This window comes from Rhopalosiphum padi, chromosome 1 (assembly GCF_020882245.1).
Source record: "Rhopalosiphum padi isolate XX-2018 chromosome 1, ASM2088224v1, whole genome shotgun sequence".
In the NCBI taxonomy this organism is placed as follows: domain Eukaryota; kingdom Metazoa; phylum Arthropoda; class Insecta; order Hemiptera; family Aphididae; genus Rhopalosiphum; species Rhopalosiphum padi.
The window spans coordinates 63816256-63840880 of record NC_083597.1 but is presented as its reverse complement, the minus strand read 5'-3'; the positions used below and the strand labels follow the sequence as shown (position 1 = coordinate 63840880).

The following is a 24625-nucleotide window of genomic DNA, read 5'->3' as shown; positions in this document are numbered from 1 at the left end:
TTTAAAAATTTTATAAATGCCAATAAAATATCTAATGGACTTGGAGTACATAATTGTGAATAAGAAGTGGTGATTTTTCGTTTTCATTTATAATACATATGACATCGGAATTTTGACGGGCTTTCAATTTTTCATTCAATCATACCTATTAATCTAGTGAAAACCATAAGGTTTATACGACTACGTAAGATATAGACGTTCCCTAGTTTTTATTTTTTTAATCTTAACTTCTTTCAAAATGTTTTTATAACAATTTTATTTTTACTTTTCATATACTTTTTTAAAGATTTAGAGGAATAAGATAAAAAAATATAGAAAAGTCAATCTCAAGAAGACTACAACTTTAAATGTTTTTTTAGAATTGCTATCTCTCATCAGTATGCCTATATCAGAATGAAACTCGGAGTAAATTCATATGCTGAATTTTTTGTTAGATAAAGACGAAAAATCGTCGCTTAAAATCCCTTTAAACCCTCCTTAAAATCCAGTCCCTATCTTAATTCAATGATCGTCTATTACATCTATTTCACAATATTATTTTATGTTTACCCGTATATTTATCAATAAACGAAATAATCGCGGCGAACGGGACGGGTAGATAAACGGTACGACGGTCGTTATTGTAATATTATAAATAATCCATCTTCTTTATGCTTCAAAGAGAATATTAGACTATAGCCTTGTGTATATTATTGGTATATGCTCACAACTGGTGTGCTGTGTGAGACTATTGGGACTGTATATGTGTACATAAACCTTGTAGTAGTTGTAGTTTATATTATTAAATGTACAAGTAGACTTTCGGTCAATAGTAATAATCGTATGAACAATGATTATATAATACGATTGCGAGTCCAAGAACAGACAGTCTTTGTAGTGACAGACATGTATTTATTGTATTTCAAACGGCTGATGAACAGACGATATAATAATATAATAAGCTCTGACACAACAACAATAAACCGTATAAACACTATACTTTATGCGTCTGACTGGTCATCCGGCGTTTTATCGTTAGTACCGACAGCAATATTGCTCTATATAATATTTTTTGTGTGTTATTATAATGTATGTTCACATATACACCACCAGAATAGAAAAACGTACAGTAACAAATCGAAAAATTTATCGTACGATTTCAACATTTTAAAATCACCGACCCGGGCAAGTAAAACATCGGTCTTACAAATGATTGTTGGATTTGTTGCTATCTGCAAATAATATATATATTTTTATTTTCTGAGCAGAATAAGTACTTTCAAAAGTTCAAAAAACGAGCACTGGCGGTAGACTTATACAAAGCACAAACAATCTAAAGAGGTAATTTTTCAAAATTCAATATTTTACGAGAAAAATCACCAAAATGGTTTATATACCTATTAAGACATGAAATATTTTTATACAAGTTTCAAAAGTTTAAAGTTTCAATATTCATTAATGCATTTTTATACTTATCCATATTTTTGTCGAAATCAAGTAAAAACTAATAAAATAAAATAAAAATAATACCATGTTCATGTCATAATATAGTCATGTACTACTTAAACACGTATAAACATGCGTTATAATCTAATCCCCAAAACCTAAAAATATATGCTGAAAGCCGTATGCAATAAAAATTACAAAATATGCTCATAAATGGACAACCGGCTAACTGCAGTTTTTAGTGAAAATAAAAATAGTAAAATAAAATATTCAAGTATTAACGGGTACCCACTGGCTACCATTCTTAGTAAAAGTTACATATACCTATATTAATTGTAAAAATACAATATTAAATAGATACTTATATTTCAAAATAGATTTTAAAAATGATTCGATCATCGATAGAAAAAAAAGGCGTTCGATATTTTAATACAGTGTGATCATGATGTTTATCAACAATGTTTATAAAAATTAAAACAACAATAGGTCGTTTATGAATTAAACATTAGATATTTTAGAAGTGAAGTTCCTTTAATTATCTGAATTATTTTAATATTCAAATAACTAAGTAGCTTTCATGCATTTGAAAAATCTGTCTAGTAAATATGTATAGAAATGGAAAATTTGAACATTTTTCTCCTTGTCGTACACATGGTCATTCGTATTTTTTTTTTATATAACAGACGTTTTCTTTGCAATGTAATGTGTCATGTGTCCGAACGTCGAGTCCCATGATATCAGCATTCACCCTTGATAAAAGTAGTTTTTATACAAATCATAATATGTTTGTAAACTCGTTTGTCTTAATATATAATTCGTTATGAACTACTATAGTCGGTCTGGTTAGATATATTATGTTATATTCCAATATACGAAGTGGACCTCTGTATTTCCCTACTTTTCAAGAAAAAAAATTATTATTCAAACGACTTTCGTATATTGCAATATCATAATATCAACAATACACTTAATAAAATATTATTATTTATAACTTTGATTATGTACATAATAATATTTAATTTTAGTTTCATCATAAGTATATTCTTATACGATATACAGTTCAATAAACATTCGCAAATTTGTAAATAACAAAATTTCTTATGTTTTAGATATTCCATTTTTTTTAACACCCAATAATTTTAATTGTTGTTTAAATGTCTAATGTAAGTTGTTTCAATACAAGAAACTGTATTAGTTTTCGTAAAATTTTGTTTGCAGACATATACTACGTTAAAAACAATAAGAACCAATCAAAATCAAAATTACTCTAAGTCATATGTTTCCAATTAATGACAATTGACATAGACTTGGAACTATTGTATAAAACCAATCGAATACTGTAGATTCTAAGGGCTTTCTGCAGTAATATCCCAAAGATCAATTATAAATGTCCTTGCTAGTCATATACTCATCTCACTAAAAAATTAAAATAGGGAATACAAGAAACGTCATACACAACAATTTACACGTACAATGAATTGAGTTCATTATAGTGAAATTATGGTTTAACGAATTCTTAAAGCCGATAGTTTCCCGTTTTAAATTTTGATTTTAACCGTTATTTTATTATTTAAACAATATCCACTTTATTAAATATTATTTTTTCTATGAATTTTTCACAATATGTAGTCTTTAATATTGTTAACTATACACATAATTTAACTGTTTGAAAATTATGTAATAAATGAAGATGCCTTTCAATAAGAGATTGAAAGTTTAGAACTATATAAGTTGAGGAGTAACTTATATAGTTCTAAACTTATATTTAATGTATATATATTCCTTCGATAAATGGACATTTGGAAACAATGCTTAAAATTAAATATACATATTATCATAGAATTATAAATCATGTGCAAAGGAAAGGTCGTATAACTCCTATCTATATGCAATAATATTATACCCTTTCAGTCAATGTATTTAAAGTTTAGGTCACTACATTACACTAAGTTAATGCTGTACAAGTATTTAGTACAAACTTAAGAATACCTCCGGAGGTATTGGTTAGGGCCCTAATTACTCCTTTAAAATTCTAAAATATCATTAATTGCTAGAGAAAAATTTAACTTTACTTAAATTACATACAATTAAACAAAACATTATTGTTTTTATTTGATATTGCAAAATGTTTGAATTTATTGCTGTTATCACGTTATTCCTGCCGAACTTTCAACTATAGTATTAATAGTAATTATTATTATTATTCACTAACCGAAAAACTTGAACACGTAACAACTTTTATACATTTTCAAATGAAAAACCAAAAAAAAAAATTAATACATTCGCTCATCAGGATAGACTAGTCATTAAAGAGTAGAGACACATTAATGCCGAATCTAATGCGTCTTGTTGTTTTCATAATAACCTGAGAATGTGGAGAATATTTTTGTTGTTCAAAATCTCCAATTATATATTACAATACATATTTCTAAAACTTCTCAAAGTTCAATTTTTTTTTATTTATTTATTAAACTTAAAATGTTTAAGTATATTCCATGCTATTACAAGTTTGATTATATAATTTAATTCAGTCTTTTATTCTCTCAGTTAATTTAATATTGATTTGTTAAATCCTATTATTCATTAAAATATTTTAATAATATATTTGAACATTTGCAAAAGTATAGTTTTAAAGCGAAATAGTAACCATTGAAGTAAAGGTTTTTTTTTCAAACAAGCATGACTTATAATTGTGATCATTTTTTTTATACAAAAACAATATAAATATTTAAATTATAATATTTGAATAAAAGTTGATGAATACGTTATATAATTTCTATCAAAGCAAACAGAAAATAATTTAAAAAATAGTTATTAGGTACATTATAAATTAATTTTAATAAAAAATAAATTTTTATACTTTGAACAATTTATTGAGTTGTATAATTTATATCAAATTATATTAATTATTTATTATATTTTAAAATTGTTTATACATATAAAATAAAACTATTTGAACAAAAGTGTCAAAAGTATTTTTTTACAATATAAGAAATGCTGTTAACTAACCAAGTTTTATAACTACGTATACTGCCTATTTGTGAAAAATTATTATTGTATTTTTAAGTACGTATTAATAATAGTACCTATTATGTTTTCATATTAAATAATATATAACATAACAATAACAATAATATGAGCAATGTAGTGATTGCATTATTTTAAAATATTTCATAACTCTAAAAAAGCCAAAAATATTCAACGAATATTCTTGCATTAAAAACATTTTAAAGATAACTCAAAATTATGTATTGATTTTCTTTATTAACTTTAGATTTTTAATCCTCTCTTTATAGAGTTTGGGTGAAAAATTCTACACATGAAAACGTTATGATGATCGTGTTAACATTTTTATATTTTATCATTTTTTTGAATCTCATATTTCAGGCAATGTGCCAACATGAAATATAAATTACGGCAGCTCCTGACCGAATTTCTTTGAAACGTTAGAATAAATATCAGGATAAAATATAGAAATCGGAATATTTAATATTATAGTTTTTTATTCCTTCTTGTACATACTTTTTTTTTAAAAGCCTTATTTTAATTATTAATATTTTAAAACTGTTTATTTTTATATGTTGTGTTTTATTTATTTTCATTAAGTATTTATACATTATACACAATTCCGTACCTTACATTATAATATATTTAAATAGTTGGTTTGATTTAAACGCAGTTGTCTAATGGGTGTTATATTAAATACAAAATCTGTTCAAATAACAGTTCCAAAATCTTAAAACTGCAATATTGTTTAAATATTTGTACACACAATTTTACTCTGTGTTAAGGTTCTTAGTTAATCAATAGAATCTTAACAATAAATTCATAAAAACGTATATTTTATTGATAAATATAAATAAAATATCCAAACCATGCAACATTTACTTGAAAGCAACACTTATTTTGTTTTATTGCGTTTATGTCATCTCCCCTCGTTTTTCAAGGAAGATGATTGCTATAATGCTATATAACTTATTATATCAGTCTCGATTCTTAAATGTAGACTAATAATTTGTGGTTCTTTCGAGATAACTCATAAAAAAAAAAATCACAAAAGACAATATACTAGCAAAAGTGTATCCAATCAATTTTTGTTAAACGTTCTTTCATTATCTAATACAATAGTTCAAATAAAACTCATCTGTAGTTCTTATTTAAGGTAAATAAGAATGCATAATAATGCAGTTCCTTTGATAAAAATATTAATATTTTGTCTTTATTTATTATTTAGTGAATTTATACTGAATAATTAAATACGATACGTATAAAAAAGTAACGAGTATAAAAAACGTGTACATCAGTGAATGAGTGACATCACATAACAAACATTATTTCTTCTATTTTGTGCGATTTGTGAATAACTTTTACAGAATCCAGATCTATGTAAATTAAATTAGTTTTAATATTATGAGCTATCGAGGGTTTCAATAATTTATATAAAAACTACTGAGTAGGCAGTTATTATTTCTATACTAATTTTTAACATTTTCTAAACTTATAATACAAATAGACTACCAATTTAATTACAACAGGTTCCAGTTGAAAACAATTCATTATTTAAAATTTAGTAAATCTTTCAATTTAAGTACGCACATTGGTTGATTTCCATTTTTCTATGTACCTATATTTTGAAGATTTTGCATAAATTCTACAACGTATAATATTTATTATTTACCATTGTTTTGCTTATTTACTCAAAAAATGAATAAATAATAATTTAAGTGACGAATAAAACATAATTTTATTAATAATGCTTGAATTTATATAAATATATAATAAACTAAATCAATAACTTGTTTTTACACTGAAGTGGCTGAAGCTGAAAGACGAGTGTCCAAGATCCGGTCTATGTTTCCTGTCTGCCTTTTATAATTTATTTATACAGTGAATCAAATACGAATTTTATAATTTTTTTATAGATGACGGATGTTACTATAAGATTATATTATATAACAAAAGTACAAAACTTGATAATCATCAAAGTGTATAGATAATTATATACTCGTAATAATCGTTCTTATAAATATAGTTTATGGGCAATTATTTTATCTGAATATAACTAATATTTCTATTACAATAATTCATGACTATAAGCTAAAAGTTTGAGGCCTGTTGTACAAATAATTAGTATATTTAGTTGTAAAAAATTGTGACACGACACTGTATACATTTTGTTTTAAATAAGAACATTACAATTTTAGAATATAAAAAAAAATATTGATTCTATGCAATCAATGACTTGATTTGTAAAAAATAGCTTATAATTTACTTTTTATCTTTTATGTTTCTTCCAAAATTATCCCTCGTAACTCAAATAAAAGACACTAAAAAAACGGGCTTAGAAACCATCTAAACTGTAATCAAAACTAACATTAATAAACAATTTAAGGCGCTAGCTTCCATAACATATCATATATAAGATGATGTGCCGTTTTTTATTGTAACTTAAGAGGACGCCATACCAGCATGTGTTGTCTCTGTCTTACTAACGTACACCATAACACATTTGCAGAAAAATACATTTTGTGATGTTAGCTTTAATATTAGAGTAAATTTACTAGCTGTGTAAAATATTACAACTTTAAAATGTACATAACTCACTTTAAAATGATAATATCAATAAAAGAAAAATATGTAATTTTCTATATAATATTCTTACCTTTAAATTTGATAATAAATAAATTTACTCTAATATTAAAACTAACATCACAAAATGTGTTAAAAGAAAATTTGTTATAGTGTACTACGTTACGTTAGTAAGACAGAGACAACACATGCGGGTATGGTGTCCTCTATTAATGCAATATTGAATACAGATTGTTTAATTATTTTTTTTATTTATCAAAAAATATTTTCTAACTTATGGCTATCTAAATCAATAGATATTATAAAATATAATCTGTGACTATTTTAACAAGCTAATTAAGTATACTAACAATGTATAATGTATATACAACTGATTTAACTAACAATTATAAACAAATTATTTGAACAGACAATAAAATTAAATACGATGTAATTCTAATGAGGTCATGTGGGCGAGCATGTTTTAAACGTCGTTGAAGTGATGGATGTATAATTATGGAGGTTATAGCGGAGTGAGTTTGTAGAATTGAGTATTGACTTATTGGAATTTTTCGATAAGACGTTAAACGCGTATATGGTCTATAATTTTGTTGATTTGGAGGTCCTTATGTATGTTTTCATTACATGAGAAATATTATAAATGTTCTGTGCTTCATCGTTCATCATTTATAATAATTCTTAAAACATTATTTGGGAATTTATGAATTTTTTTTATATGTGTAGCCGAACAATTTCTTCAGATCGGACATGCATAAGTAATTAATGGATGTAGTAGTTGCTTATATATTAGAATTGAACATTTCTTATGAACGGCTGATTTTTTATTTATTATTGGAAATAGCATCGATAGACGATGGTATGCTAGTTGTAATTTTGTTGATAAGTATGTCCCTTATCTGCTTCTTATTTAGAGTGACTCCGAGTTATTTGACTGTAGGTTTCCTAGGTATGGACGCGTTGTTAAATTTTAATAATAATGGTATAGAAAGATGAAACTATTTGAACTAAGAATAATTAAAGTATTAAAAAAAAAATTGTTTGTATAATAAAGATAAAATTTTAAAATGTCGGAATAACAATAAACTATTAACATGCTATTTATTATTATTGAAAAAGCTTGTTAACTGCAAAACTAACAAGACAAAACAAATAAATTTCAAGTATAGAACATAATGTATCTTCCTTTTAACTCATAACCTATGACTTATTCTACAATACATTATAGAAAAAACCAATTATTATTATAATTTGAGTTGTGTACATTAAATTTGTTTTAATACAAGTAGAAATTGTAATATTCGATATGTTTTAATGTGTATTTTACACTATTTTCTGCTTTCTTAAAATTTTTTTCCGATTACAATTATATTTTTTACTATTTTTTATGCTTAATCTTAGCTTAAACTGTCTGATATAATTAATGATTTTAAAATAAATTATTATTTATATTTAATTATCTCTATACTCTATTCAATAAAGTCTATTGTTTACATAATAATTTAATAAATATAAAATCTACAAAAAATAATTCACAGGTGATTTTAAAGATGTATAGTGTATATAGATGATACAGTAGTGCACACACAATTAAAAATTTCTTTGTGAATATTTCATGTAATTAAAACTATTGTCTTTTAGTCTATAATTTTCAGGTTAATAATTTAGATTAGAATTTTACATTTACACATTGCCTTGAAGTTAATATGGTGTACGAAACTTTTTAATCGGTGCGAGTTTTTCAGTGCACAGGGAGGGTTGTCAATTAAAATTCTATCTACAAAACTTTATCATTCAACCCTCCAAATTTTTAGGTGCACATGACAAAATGCCTCTAGTGTATATTGACGAAAAAGTTGTTTAAAAACAAAACAACCAATAACTAGGATTAAAAAGACTTTCTCTTGGTATATTACGGCAAAGCGACTTTGCGCATTGTTTTTCAACAAACTCAATTGCCAATGCCCATAAAACCATTAAAAGCCCCAAACATTGGTGTCATTGCGGTTTTAAAAGCTTTCCGACGATTTATGTTATAATGAACGAAAAGACGAAATTTGAATTATTGAGGTTCACCCCTTTTTGAGCTGTAAATACAATTCCATTGCATCGATATCCAATAATAATCGTTTATATAAAATAAAAAGTCAATAATCCATTCGACTACGAGTACTAATTATTATGTATCATATTACACATTATAGTATTAGTTTGAGACTCCGAGTTTATAAAAGTATCATTTATAATTTATAGTGTTATATAAATTTAATGTATTTAATATTAACTTCTACCCAAAACAAATAATAAAGGAAAATAATAATATCGATTAATTAAGTAAAAATACAAAAGTGTTTTGTGATATGTGCTGCTTTGATTAAATAAATAAATTCACACTTTTCATTTCTAAAGTAGATAACTGTCATTTTTGCAATTGAAAATTTCAAAAGTTATATTTACCTTTATAGATTTTCTTATAATTCTTATATACCTAAGTATATTTATTATCTACTAAGTATATTGACCATTATTATTCTATACATATTATTTGTTTTCAACATTCATTATTGTACAATATAAAAATTTAAAGCATATAATATATTTTATTATGTGCCTTTAAATATAATAATATGGAATCCTAAATACTCATCATAAAATATGTCACGCCTTAAAAAAAAAAAAGAAAAAAAAGTACCTATGCTTAAATTAAACTTTTGTTTCATTTTTTATAGTGTTTATCCATACGTCATTTTTTTTTAATCCTATGTATTTATTTACATAAATAAATTTAAGATGAATTAAATTTACATTAAACCATTACGTTATTTATATACTCGTATGTTTTATACAATCATAATTAATTGTTTATACACATTTAAAAACCACCTCTGAGTGTACACCTATATGGCTATATCATAGACATTTTTTAACTTATTATTGACTTATTGTATTTCAGACTACAATACAGTACCTATACAATTATTTTTAAATAGATACATTTTATATTACAATGTGTAATTATACTTATTTTTTAAATACATTAACTGATAAAGTTGACTTTTATATATATATTTTTTTTTATTTTAGTTAAAGTATTTATAATACTTAATTTTTTTTTATCAAACTTGATAGAACATCATGTAATAATCTACTTCGTACTATCTTGAAAAATAGTACGAAACTTTTAAGAAACTAGATTGCAACTTTCAATATTTTTAGTTATGTATGGTGCAGAATTTTAAGTGGCAGTTGAATAATTCAAAGTTTGAAAACAAGTCTTGTTTAATATTTCTAAGAAACTTGATTTACTTATACCTAACGGATTATTAAATAATTGTCTACCGAACTTATTTTGTTTCTACAGTGTATAACAAGAATGCTGAATAGCGATATCACTTTGCTTGATATTTGTTAACTTATACAAAAACCAATAAACATGCAATTCCACGGCATGCTGGAACTTTTTCTCTTGTAGTTTTCATTTTTTTACCCGACATAGTATTTTGTTACTATTATTTTTTTCATTTTCATTTCATGCCAACACGTTCTTTGGACGTTTTGAACCGGAAAAAACGATTTTCAAATTATTGCACCAATGCGGATTAGTCGATGTCCGTGTTAAACAATTCGTATCAGAGGGTAAAAAGGTCAACGGTCCACTGGGCACTATTGGGCGCAAAGAACTGCCCTGCTGGGCGATTCCAGTGGGACAATTTTTCGCTGACTCTGAACCTCCCCTGGGTCATGCAATAACACGTGTGCACTACACATATATATGTTTTTATTTTTCTTCAAAAACAACAATTGAGAGCATTATAAATTAATATTGATTTAATTTCCATAAATTAATTGGATTTTCTCTTATTCAATAAACAGAAGACTGTATAATAAGATGCTATATAAAATTCCAATATTAATAAATATTCATAAATTTATTCGTGAATAAAGTTGTATATTATAACTTCTAAGTAGGTAACATTTTTAATATCATTCTAAAATACGAAGATAATAAATGCATAAACATATTTAATAAGTTGTAAAATATAGTTTTGGCTTATATATATCATATAATACATTTATTTATATAATAAATATTTAACATTCAACTCGTTTAAATGTATTGCTGTATTTAATTGCAGTTCTACACAACAGCTACAGCGTGTGTATATAGGTTTACTTTTACAACAATATAACGGGGGTAGCCGACGTCCCTCCTAACTGATAAATCAAACGATTGACGTTTTATTTGAAATATATAGGAACGATCGTCATTCATTTCCCGGAAAAAAATTCATCGAGTTATTATTTTCTTCTTTATCATGTACCACACGTGATTATACCTACAGCATTTGCACTGTTTAGAATTTATGGCAAATAGGAATGGTCGTAAATTATTTAAAATAAAAATGTTATCAAGTTATGTCAATATTTTGGATTTATTTTCGTCCTTTATATTTGTTTGGTTAAGTTGTGTGCAACCTCACGAAATAATAACTACACAACCACTGTATGCAGGAAAAGGGTCATATTTTCGGGTCATAAATCTTTTTCAACAACACAACACCGAATGCCAACTGAGACGGTAGTTCAAAGTTTACGCCGTTCTTCCAAACACTTATAATATCACGAAAAAACATACATATAATTCACTCGTTTTGTTAAGTGCATATATGGACTATAATATTTGAATTGTTAAGAAATAAAATAAAAGCCTTCCAAAACTTTACTTAAAATAGTATGACATTTGACTACATATTTGTTTTCCTTTAAATATTATTATTTATAAATTTTGTTCCGTTGTATAATTTACCTTCCTAACAAAAGTCATTGGAAATGTTATCTTTAAAAAAAACTTCTCCATTTTCTGTAATTGAATATATGTAATACTCCTGAACACAACAATCATAAATAATATGATTTTTAAGATATAATTACATAATTGTTGCTAGTAACCGGAAAAATGGAATAAAATATAAAAGTTTATTGTATTTTTTTATTTCGTTTTTATTTTTAGTTGTAATCCTCAAAAAAATATAAAATGTTAATTTATGTAATTTATAACTAATAAATACATACAAGTATATTAAAATTTAAAAAATTTAGTTTATTTAACATAGGTACATATGATCATATAAATATAACTTTTCTATTGATATTTGATTTATATTTTATGTCAATTTAAAATTTTAATCAAAAAAAAAACACCGTCTTTCATTGTACTTCAGTTTGAATATAAATCGTATAATTACATAGTTAATTACATAGTTAAACTATATGTAAAAACAACTCAAAATGTAAAGTTTTATGTTCAAGAAAATGAATCAACTTCAAAGAATAATTGTCAAAATAAAAAATAAATTATACGAAAAATAATTTGAATTAGTCAAAAAATATTGTGAAAAAATATGTAATTTAGAAACGCTAATACCAATGACAAAAATAAACCATTTTATAAAGAACCAGTAAAAAATATATATACTATTTTAAAATTGTACTTACGTTTGTATAAATTAAAATTAATTGGTATAGATAAGTATTAGTTTTAAATAAAAATATAACGAAAAGAAAAAAATGTAATGTAAAACTAATAAACATATCACTCAGATATTAATATTTAATAGATACCTTCTAATGAATGTAATCAAGAGTAGTAATGATCAAGCGGTTCAACCTGCCGTCAACGATGCCATAAAAAATAAAAGGGATAATGAATGCAAAATATACACTATATATTCTATAATTATGTACAAAATGTACACACTGTATAGCTATATAGTTTAAATTAATTTTCATTAATAATATTTTTCAAAATAATTAAATTTACAAATCACGGGTTAGTTAATAATGAAGTGTTTACGATTTACGACTTGGACACATTTTGTGAAGGTGTCTACCTACATTTTTTCATCCAAATTCTTCGTTCATTGTTTACAATTAATATGGACGATGTACAAAGTATTTTAGGTGCCAACCAAGCCGTATAGGTACAGTATACATTATCTATATCTATATCTATACTACTATATAAATTGAAGTCGCTTTTTTTTGTTCGGGATAAACTCCGAAACTACTTATTCAATCGTCGTGCAATTTTTTTTTAATTAAAGAGGACATCACAGAGAAGGTTTAAGGCAAAAAATTAGTCCGATTAAGTTAATAAATAATTAGTTATTATTAATTAAAATAAACGTGTAAATTGTATACCTATATATATATTATTGTATACACTGTGCGGGCCATGGGTTTCCATGGTATTGTGTTTGATATCGGCGGTGTATCACACGTACACCAACAACATGTATATCCAATATTCGTATTAATATTTTAATAATACAAATTAGTAGTTTCGGAGTTTATCCCGAACAAAAAAAAAACGACTTCAATTTATATAGTAGTATAGATAACCAAGGCAGGTATTGGTCTAAAATAAGAATAATTATTTAACATCCAGAAAATAAATAGCAATTTAATATCTGAGAAATCTTGCAATAAAAAATGTATATCCAATATTTGTATTAATAAATCTATCAATAATCTTGCAATAGCGAAGCATTGCCGGGTCAGCTAGTATAATATATACTCAAGGTGATTATTTTAACAATAAGTATTAATTATCTCGCTATTATGTGTATTAACATTTTCTAAGATACTGCTTTTACATAATTTTTAAGTTTTAAGTATAATTTCTTTTACGAAATAATATTTCTAAGCGAATCAATGAATGTATTGTTATTATTTATTTATTTAATTTAATTTTTTTTTTTTATAACTTTAGACATCTAATTCCCATTTCTAAACAGAATATTGAAAACAATTTTGAAGTATAAATATAAAATGTTCAACTAGTAAATATTAGATAGTTAGTAACTTAGAACTTATATTTATATATTATATATTATGTAAAATTTAGATGTGTTAAACGAAATTTTGGTGAAACGATATAGACTGATTTAAATTTAAATTTGTCTTTCACGAAAAGTTAGATATTTTGTTTCGCAAAAATATTCAATTCTTAATACTGGAATATGCTTACAAAATATTTTATAGTAACACATCTTATACAAGAAAATGTATAATTTTATTTGAAAAACATCTTTTATACTAAAAGCTTTTTCAGATAGAATTAAAAATGTTGCATTTTTTTATTTTTTTAACTTAATTTAAAATATACAATATACATATGACTGGTATTTTGATATAAAATAAATTCACTTTATGGTGATAGGTAACCTATTACCACCTTCCTTTTAATGCATTTTTTACACTTTTATACCGAACAATTTTACACTTAAAATAAATGAATAGAAAGACTATTTTATCTTAAAATGTAATGTTAACTTATATTATGTTTAATTTGTTAAATAAAAAACAACGATAACATATAATAATAAGTAATAACATTATATAAACCAACTTGATGCATATAATCAAACTTTGAATACTTACTAACAATTAATAAAAATTTTAAATTATACATTTTATGTAATCTGTAAATTATATATAAGTTAAGTATTATATACTAATATAATTTAAAATAAATTGATATGTGTTACAATTATTACATCATTCAATCATTGTATATATCTTTCTTCGTGTCTAACTTACAATAATATTTGTATGAAATAAATGTATCATGCTAATCCCTAAATTATATTTTCATGGACAACCAAACTACTATATAATATCCTTTCAAAGTTCTCAGACTAAATAACTTTAGACATGAGTTTAACAAGAGTTCTAACATTATAATAAAAAATAATAACCACTCTATAAGAACCAATAACTTTGGAACAATTTTATTATGAAAATGCATCCAGTTAATAATTTTTGCACATGTAAATTATTTTTAAATACTCGGAAATCTTCTTGTTATAAATTTATAAAACTCATTATTTGTACACTCATTACTCATCGATGAAAAGTATCATAACATGTTATTTACAAGGCCTCAACACCATGGCTAAAAATGTTGTTGATCTATTTTATAAATAGCTAAGATCTTTAAAATTAAAAGAAATCACAAGTCTAAGCTTGCAGAGATACAACCATAATCATTAATTATGCCTAGAAAAATGTAATCTTAAATATTTTAATATAGCACAAGTATAATTAATAAATTATAAATTATAAATATCACAAAAATGATTAAACTTAGTCGATAGTCTATAATTTTTTTTTAAGTTAAAAATAGTCTGAAATGTCACTTGTTCAGTTGTCTCATAAAATTATTTACTTAGTTTTTCATAACATTTTTCTAAAACTATTGAGAAATTGTAAGGTCTTGACATTTGTTTATAACTTATACAATAAAGTTGTCTCTAAAGTATATAAAGGGGATGAAAACGCCAAGGGGTAATCACAAATTATTATATAACCAATAGTTTTCTCCCTTCAAATACAAATAGTAAGGGTTAATAAATAGGTACATGTTTTTATTAATATACAAATTTGAAGTTTAATTTAATTTACGATATATTTATTTCATGTTAGATAATTTTTGTATTGACTAAACAAAACTCAAAATAAAAACGTAGATACAAGATACACGGTAAGGACTAATTATTTCTTTAATGCTACTGAAAAATTAAAATTTCTTCTACGTTCAATAAATCAACGATCATAAAACAATGACTGGTATGGTTAAAGAATAATAGAGTATAAAGTCAATTATGGATGTTTCAATTAGGAAAAAATCAATTATCTAAATGTGAAAAATTAAAATTGACCAAAGAACAAGATGCACGTAGTTTCAAAGCACACACATAGAAAATTTTGTAACGTTTTGGCTTCAGTATTAGTCGCTTGGCTGTTTTTCCACCCACTACCAGACTTGTGATTCCCAATCGAAAACCAAAGTAATAAAACTCGACCTAGAGTATATTTCTTCTTTTATACTTAAGGTTTATACTAAAGGAAAAAAAAACTTACACAAGTTTCTTCATTTTAGTATTATATGAATATTGAAAAAGATATGCTTTCAATATACGATGCACAAAATCTAAAGAATAAATAAATGCCAGTAGTAATTATAAATGGTCGAAAATAGAAACTTTTGTTTAATATAAAATAAACATTTGTTTACAATTTATTTCTCTTGGTTTTTATTAAAAATAAAATCTTAAATAAATATTTCAAACAACAATTAGACATTTATAAAACATTAACTTACTTAAATGTTGTATGATATAAAAAATTACAAACACAATTGTTAATTGTTACATTATTTAAATAATATATTTCCTACATTTAATTTGCTACTGCAATTGCATATGTTCTAAACTTAAACTGGTATTCCCACTTTGCTTAAAATTAAAGCATTAAAAAACTTGACACCGTTAACGAATCAAATATTTAATAGTGATGTCAGCTGTCATATTTGTATCTCATAATTTAATAAATTCTAATATCAATATATACCTAGATCAGCAATTATTAATTTTGATCCTACTGATTGCATAAATAAACATAAAATTTGTTAAATTTAACAATTTAAATCAGTAGAGAATAAATATTTTTCGTGTAAAAGTATTTTAATAGTTGTATCTAAAAATGTGTTTATATAAATATAACGAAAGTTATAAATTTAAACTTTCAACTAGCACTTTCTCATATTGTAGTACTGTAATATTAATATGTATTTTGTTTAAAAAAATACCTGATGGGTCTATATTCATTAGTCTCTATACAGTACATAATAATTTATAATGCATTATATTCTAAATATTTTCTTTTATGAATTTTATGTACGAATATCTCAGAATATTTAAAGGATAGGAATTTGGTTTACAAAGATGAAATGTTTAATAGATGTCGTTTAAAATGAAACAGTTAACATTCTCTGATCCGCGAGTCAAATACTGGTGCAAGTAGCATTAAAGCATTAAAGATAATTGTTGACAGGCATTTTGCAAGTTTATTTATACGTAGTGATATGTTAAGTTTACTTGCCGGTTTCAAAGTGTGTGATATTCTCAGTATAGGATACGAAAACACTAAATCATATTACAAAAACTGGTTACAATAAATATATTATATATATATAAATTATCAATAAGTGATAATAAATCCTTTAAAGTAAAATGACTGAAGAAAATATTAAAACAACAGTAATTAACAGTCTCACAAAATCGTCTTTGATTCTAGAAATAATAGCTACTTGTTTTTTCAAAACATTTATTTTATGTTAGAAATATTTTCAATTATCATACAACTGTTAAATACGAATGTTTACGTTAATGCATCGTATTATTTTATCATCAAAAATAGAAACTTATACAGTTCTACGTTCCACTCTTCTACAATAATAATTATCGACTATTATTAATGAGATTGGCGTAGCGTCGTAGCGATCATACGTAGCATGTTGGTGATGATCTATCAATCGACCACGAATCGTTAAAAAATAAATCTGAAAGTCCATGTAAAATGTGTGCTTATGTATTTTAATATTTAACTCTCACCAACAGGCAACAGAGGAGAAATACAGTATCTGATTTTTGGAGGAAAATGTCTATTAGCCATTATTTCATATCAAAAACCTTTTGTATATATATATATGTGTGTGTGTGTGTGTTTGTGTGTGTGTGTGTGTGTGTGTGTGTATGTGTGTGTACACCTATAAATTCGTGTCTACGTCGTTTACGAATAGCACGTAAGACTGCAACAGCTGCAATCGTAAAATATAGATTAATAATAATAATATAAGATTAATAATTATAGGGCAATTATTTCACTGATACAATTGACGTATATTGTCAAACTATACGAAAATACTATATAAAACTTACGGTTTATAAGACATTGGTAATTATCGAAGGTTTAGTAGTCAATAGTTCCAAAATATAAAGTTTTATTTTGCATATTTCTGTACTTTACGATTTGTTATTGCATATATACGGTTTTTAGATGCATAACATGTAATATTTTGCTTATTTTAATTAAAATAACGTATTTATAGTTATATTAATAGTCCATATAATTTGACGAAGTCGTTTTCTTATTTTATCTGAGACCTATCGGGACAAGTAGTAATCTGTTATTGAGTTATTATTATAAAAATTCAATTGCTTCCGACTGTTTTTTCCGGGTTCGCCTCACTCTAATTTTTAACAGCTCTAGTCTTCGATATAGACTTAATTTTAAACATCTGACAAATCAAATTTTTATAAACAATCTATATTCTAATCTATAATTATTGTTACTAGCATTATTATTTGTTATACTATATACCTATTATATCTAAATAGTTTTTAGGTACAATACTTTTAATATTTATACATCTAACAGGTGTGATGATGTATTGATTAAACCTAATGTTAACATTAATTTCCAACCATTCCAAAACTGACATTAATCAGCGAGAAAAAATATTCAAAAGTATTCTAGTACATGTTTTGAATAAAATTATTCTTTAAAAGTCTAGCAAGCTTGTCGGCAGATACGAACTATTAAAGTAAGACGCATAGCAATCGTCTAAATATATCTTATTCAAAGATTTTATTTATTAGTGCCTGGAATACCTATATGGCCGTTATTTAGAATTTTTTACTCATAATATTTTTTGTAAGTTTATAGATTTTATAAAACCCAAATAAAATTACCTTAAAATAGTAGTCGCATAGTTGTCTAAATACGCACCGTAAAAATGTCTCTTTAATATAATTAAAAATTAAAAAGTTGGAAAGCGGGTACCACTTACTGCTGTACTTACCTTAGATATCATGCGGGTCACTATTAAAATGTGTTAAATTTTAATAATTAAACAATATATCATTGTATACGAAATAAATCAAAAATGTTATTGTACATAGTATAATTTATAATAATAAAAAAATTCCCACATATAGTGTTTTTAAATTATAACAAAATAATTAACATTTATCATCTAAATTGGAACTTTAAATGTCTATAAAAATAATTGTCTTTATACGTTTTTTAGATTTTATGGTTTTAATATGAACTACCTACTTATGAAAAATCTTATATACAAGTGAGTCTCATTTAGGGATCGTGGGGTCAGTAGCATTTTTTCTTATACATTTACGTCTATAATTTTTCGTAAAAAATATCATATTCTTGTTGAATTATTTTTTATTATTTATTTAGCTATATGCACATATCTTCATTTATGTCGTCAAAAATTTATATTTATAATGGTGTGATGAAGGCAAAACAAATTAACGTGGGGCGTGACAATTTTAAATACATCTAAGTACCTATAAATAATTATATCATACAGGCCTGCGTTTGATTTTAATATATTACAGGATTAACGACATTTTAAAGCACTACATTTATAAGATTCAAATATTGTATTACTTAACCGCGTATTATATTATATGTACCCAACCATCAATGTAAACTGACAACAGAAACTAATTCAGATTTTGAATACCTATCATGAATATTTTTTGAAAAACACGTTAAGGCTAACGATAGTTTTGAATGTGTCAACATTTGCTTACATATATATTTCTTATTCATGTTGATTACCACAATTATTATTCTGAAGTTCGATTAAGTTTTTATTGTACGATAAAATGATTGCCAACAACCGTAAAGTAATGGACTTCTTGTTGAAAAATGTTTTAAATTCCATTTGAAAAATGTTGTTTGCAGATAATATTTTTACCAGTTAACTACTTTTTTCAAATATTTATTGTTAGTAAAACTTTTTAACGATTTTAATGATTTACAAGTTTCAAATATTTTAAATAACAAACGATTTAAAATGATAATAATAATTTCAAATAAATATTATTTTGTGATAATAGTAACTAGGTATATTATATTACTTCGTGACTTTGAAGGCAACATCGTACCTACTACTAACGAAATTATGGTATTATGTCATTGTATTAAAAAATAGTTTTCAATGATATTTTGATATGGATAAACACAAATTATTATGAACAAGTATACAAATATACAATGAAAACCACAAACATTAAAAAAAAATATATTTACCATTTTCGATTAGTGCGATTAGTTAGAGACACAAAAGACAAAACGTTATAGTTTCTTTGTCTTCAATTAAACACATATTATGTCGTATTTTAGAACATCAATCCACATTTTGGGAATATAATAAATAATATATATATATATATGATGTGTGTGTGTGTAATGTGTATAAGGGGAGTGTGGGAAAATGACGTTAGTTCTGTAGGATTTTAAAACGCTCGTCCGTCGCGACAGTCGAGTACGCCTCTCTTCTGCTCCGTCTTCTCCCCAGAGAACGTCGTCGCAGTTTACGAGTCCAATTCCCCAGACGCGTAACGAATTCCCCCGCTCACGTACGTAATCACAGACCGCGATTCATTCGTCGTTACACAAAAGGCCCAGAGATGTCACATAAACCGCGCAACTTTACAGCTCACCAACCGTAACTTCCTCCTCTTCCCTGGAAGCCACCTCGCCACTCGCGAACAAATTGAGTGATTCGGTCTGCAATGACATGCCGTCAATGATGAACACCGAACACCGCGAAACATATTTATACATTTCTATAATATACGCATACAATTATTATACGCATTTACAAACAGTTTATAATAATATAATGAAAGTGTATCGATTATCGGTAGTGTATGTAATAATATTATATTATAAAACCGGGTTTACGCGGAGTCGTTTACTGGACGAGAATAATACTACTAGGCCAGTTATTCGTGTTCGCTACCTAGTGCGAACTGTTGGTCATAGTAGTGGAAGTCGTCAATGACCAAAAATAGATCGGTCGCGATTATTCCGGCATGTTGAACTGTTGAAGTGAATACAACCGAACCGACCAGTTGTGAGACGATCGGCTCGTCAAATGTTGTTGATTAGTATGCTAATACTAAAATAGCAACTATATTGTTTTAGCTCTTAAAACGAAACATCACATAGACGTAGTGATCGCACGGTCGATGTCTCAGTGATAGAGCAATAAACGGTCTGTTTGATTTCCATTTTCCACTAACCAACACGGTCGTTGAGGCAAGTAGAGACGAAAAACCACTTATGTCGCTAATACCCAACGAGTGATTCAAAGATCATCACTCGGTACTGTGTGGAATATGAGGATTTTTAATATAATCATGCAATTTCTCACGGAGATTATTGGCCGCCATCGCATAAAAGCTGAAAATCGTATATACGTACGTAAGTGTATGGTATGTGTCAAAAATCAGAATTCCTATTCCTATTGTCATTTCCACGAAGCATTAAAACTGTATTAAATGGAAACCTTCTAACACGAGAGAATGGAAAGCGGATTTAAATTGTTTTAAAAATAAAGTAGCGATTTCTTTGACGTACTTCTTTGTTATTTACGGCACTCGATTTTAATTTAAAATCTTTATTAAACCAGTTTAAAATTATTACTCTCATCAATATATCACGTTATATTACAAACATTTTGAATTTTGAATAAACAATGAAAAATCTGAAAATGATGAAAAAGCGTTCAAGACGAATGATTAGTAGGTTCATTTAAAAAAACTCCATGATATTGCTCTTGAAAATATTTATCAAAATGTATCAACTGCAATTAAAAAAATAAATAAATTTAAATCATTGATTCCCATTCTCCAATAAAGATCGCTAATATTTATGTAGTTAATTAAATATCTTTAATATACCGCCGTGTTTAATAGTTATAAAATAGTTGACAATGACGAATATTTTATTTAAAGTTACAAACGAATTTACATTATTTATTGTACCCAACTATAAGTAAATTTAATTCTTACGGTTTACCCTTTTATGCTAAACAACAATGTATGTTTACCTTACAACCCATTATTTGCATATGAATGTTTTGCTTGAGTGTATTAATTTATGTTTCAGTTTTATAATTGTATCATGGTTTTCGGTTGAAAATAAAAAATCTATAGCTCAGTTTTAATATTTTGTACATTATAGTTTATACATTTTATACGTATGATAAACTTGCATATTATTAATTTCTACAATTTAAATCTCTTAAATAAGTACCTAAAATAATAACTTAATTAACGTTGTATAATTATTGATTATATTCCAATGTACCATAACCATATACATATATTATAATACGTGTTTTAATAGGAATTTAATCGAATTCGACACCATATGAAACCTTCAAACTGTATTTTTGAATACAGAATACCTATGACCTACCTATTGAATAGGTACTTTAATCAATTTTTTTCTGTACACAAAATACAGACTGATAAAATATAATTATTTTAAAATATTTAACATAATATTGATGAAAATAACATATAAAAGCATAAATGTATATTATAATATAATATTTATGTATAAATAAGTATATATTATACAGTTTTTGGCTGACAGAATACTTTGTGGCCACAATAAATGGAAAGAGAAAGAGGAAAGCCTCAGTATTTTACGAGATCGAATAAAAACGGATTACACTTGGGGCTTGGGTGAAAAGCAGAGATTGTCTGCATGTCCCTTGTGTAGTTGGGGGACCTCGGGGGTAAATTTATTTGGCGTCCCGGCCAAGGTGAGGGGCGATTTGTTATTTTTCGTCGAGTTACTAATACAACTTTCTAACGCGCGCGACCGGAGCTCGGGAACTGTATTATGTATAGAAATATTTTTTTTGGCTGCAGTTCGGGCCGGAAAAAAAGAAAAACGAGAAAAAAGGAAAAAAGAAGAAAAATCAGACAACCGGATAGGGTTTTATGTTGACAGGGTGAAACATGGCTTTCTACACACCCTTCAAACCCTAGAATTTAGTTTGGGTTTTGATATCCACTCGATAATGAATTAATACTATTCAATTAATAATTAATATAATATATTATAACCATAAATTAAAAATTAAAAAAAAAAGTTTACTGGTAAATATATTTGATAACTCAATAAAATGATATTAAAAAAAATCTTTAAAACACATTTCACAACATAAATAAATAATAATACATATCATAGAGGATGTTATATATATAACAAACAAATACCTATGCGAATTATTTAAATATTTAAAAATAAATGTTAATTGTAAATAGTAAGTATTATTGTTGTTAAATCTTTTGGTAAAATGAAAAAAAATCTAAAATCTGCATATTATCTGGTAATTGTTATTTTAAATTTTAAATTTAAGAACAATTATCTTGAGCAAATTTGATATTGGAAATATAAAATATTGGATTTGTTATAAAATATAAATATAAATGTTATGAGCTAATTAAATCCATAAATTTTATTTTAATACCAATAATCTCTGTAAGTTAATAGGGCAATTATTATTTTATTTTCAGAAAATGTATTACAGTGAAAGTGTTCCATCATGCGTTTCGTGTAGGATATTCACCTGATCATAATTTTGACACAAATTATACTATAATGGATTAGCGTGTGTCGCAATTAAAAAAAATGTCTAAGAACATTAGAGAAAAATTAAAAAGATCCTTGGTACAATTTCAACTTAATCAAGTAAGTATAACTAGTCAGTTGATACTGCTGAGTGCCTACCCAAAAATTCTATTATTATTATATCATATGTGACAAAATTGCCTATTACACATTATAAAACTGTATAGATTGTAAATACATTTTTTTAAATAAATAAAAAACTAATAACTACTGTCGGTTTTCAACTGTCATACTACATGTAATTGTATATATTATAATTATTATACTTATTAGTATTTTTAAAACAGTAAAGGTGCATTTTTTTTTTATATAATACCATGTTTATTTATAGCTAATACTTATTTAATGTTGTATACACCTGTCTACGATGCAGTATAGGCGCTGTATAGGTATAATAATTAATACACAACTTATAAGTTTTTACATTTTGATTTTTAACTTTTAGTTTATTGTTTAATATTTTGAGAACTATTAATGGTATTATAATTTTGTGTATAATATAAAATAACTAACCTGCAATGACAACTATCAACATAAATATTTATTTATCAATAATTATTGGCAAATCGTAGGAAAAGAAACCGGGAAACCCTATGCGCAAAACAATTGACAATTTCTAGTAGCACTTAAAAGAAGGGTTACGGTTAATTAGATTATTTTATAAAGCGCTTTAGAAATGGCATTTATCCAAAAAAAAAAAAAAATATATATAAAGTGTTATCGATCGGCTAAATGTGCTGGAAGTTATTACTCTATAAAAACCCATTAAGATAAAACTTTGACAAGAATGAGTATTATTTAAAGGTGTTAAATTAATACGATCTATAACAATAAGTCAATAGAAATTTGTATTTCATAGTATTTTATTTTTTTTAGATATATTCATAATTTCATATTTTATTACCTTCAAAAAATAATTTTCACCGGTCTAGATAAATATTAAATTATTGCTTCATTTTAGGCCCTAAGTGTATTGGTTGGAATCTCGCATCAACTTTTTGTACTTAGTGTATTTATTATATTTTACTCTTAAACTTATAGTCATATGTCACTTTATTAACTTACAGTTTTACAATTATATTGGTAGTAAATAATTATGTAAATATTTAACGTATAAATATTATTGTTCAATGTTTATTTACCACTTTTACATTATATTTTTAACTTTTAAAACACATTGTAGGAAGATATTATGAATATATAATTTTTAATTAATATTAAAATTTAACTTAGAGGTTATTCTAGA

At 25.4% G+C, this 24625-nt stretch overlaps 1 protein-coding gene across 3 annotated transcripts in view; it reads left to right on the top strand.

Annotated features, from left to right (window-relative positions):
* Positions 1 to 24625, top strand: part of LOC132924203 (trace amine-associated receptor 1) — a 55799-nt gene that overhangs the window by 6000 nt on the left and 25174 nt on the right. The window contains exons 1-2 of one of the 3 annotated variants that reach the window (XM_060988372.1): positions 20942 to 21164; positions 23265 to 23439. The exons of 1 other annotated variant lie outside the window; for it this stretch is intronic. The gene's annotated coding sequence lies outside the window, so the exon portion shown is untranslated. Of the gene's footprint in view, positions 1 to 20941; positions 21165 to 23264; positions 23440 to 24625 lie in introns of those variants that run through there. One more of the 3 variants, XM_060988380.1, reaches the window with a different exon arrangement.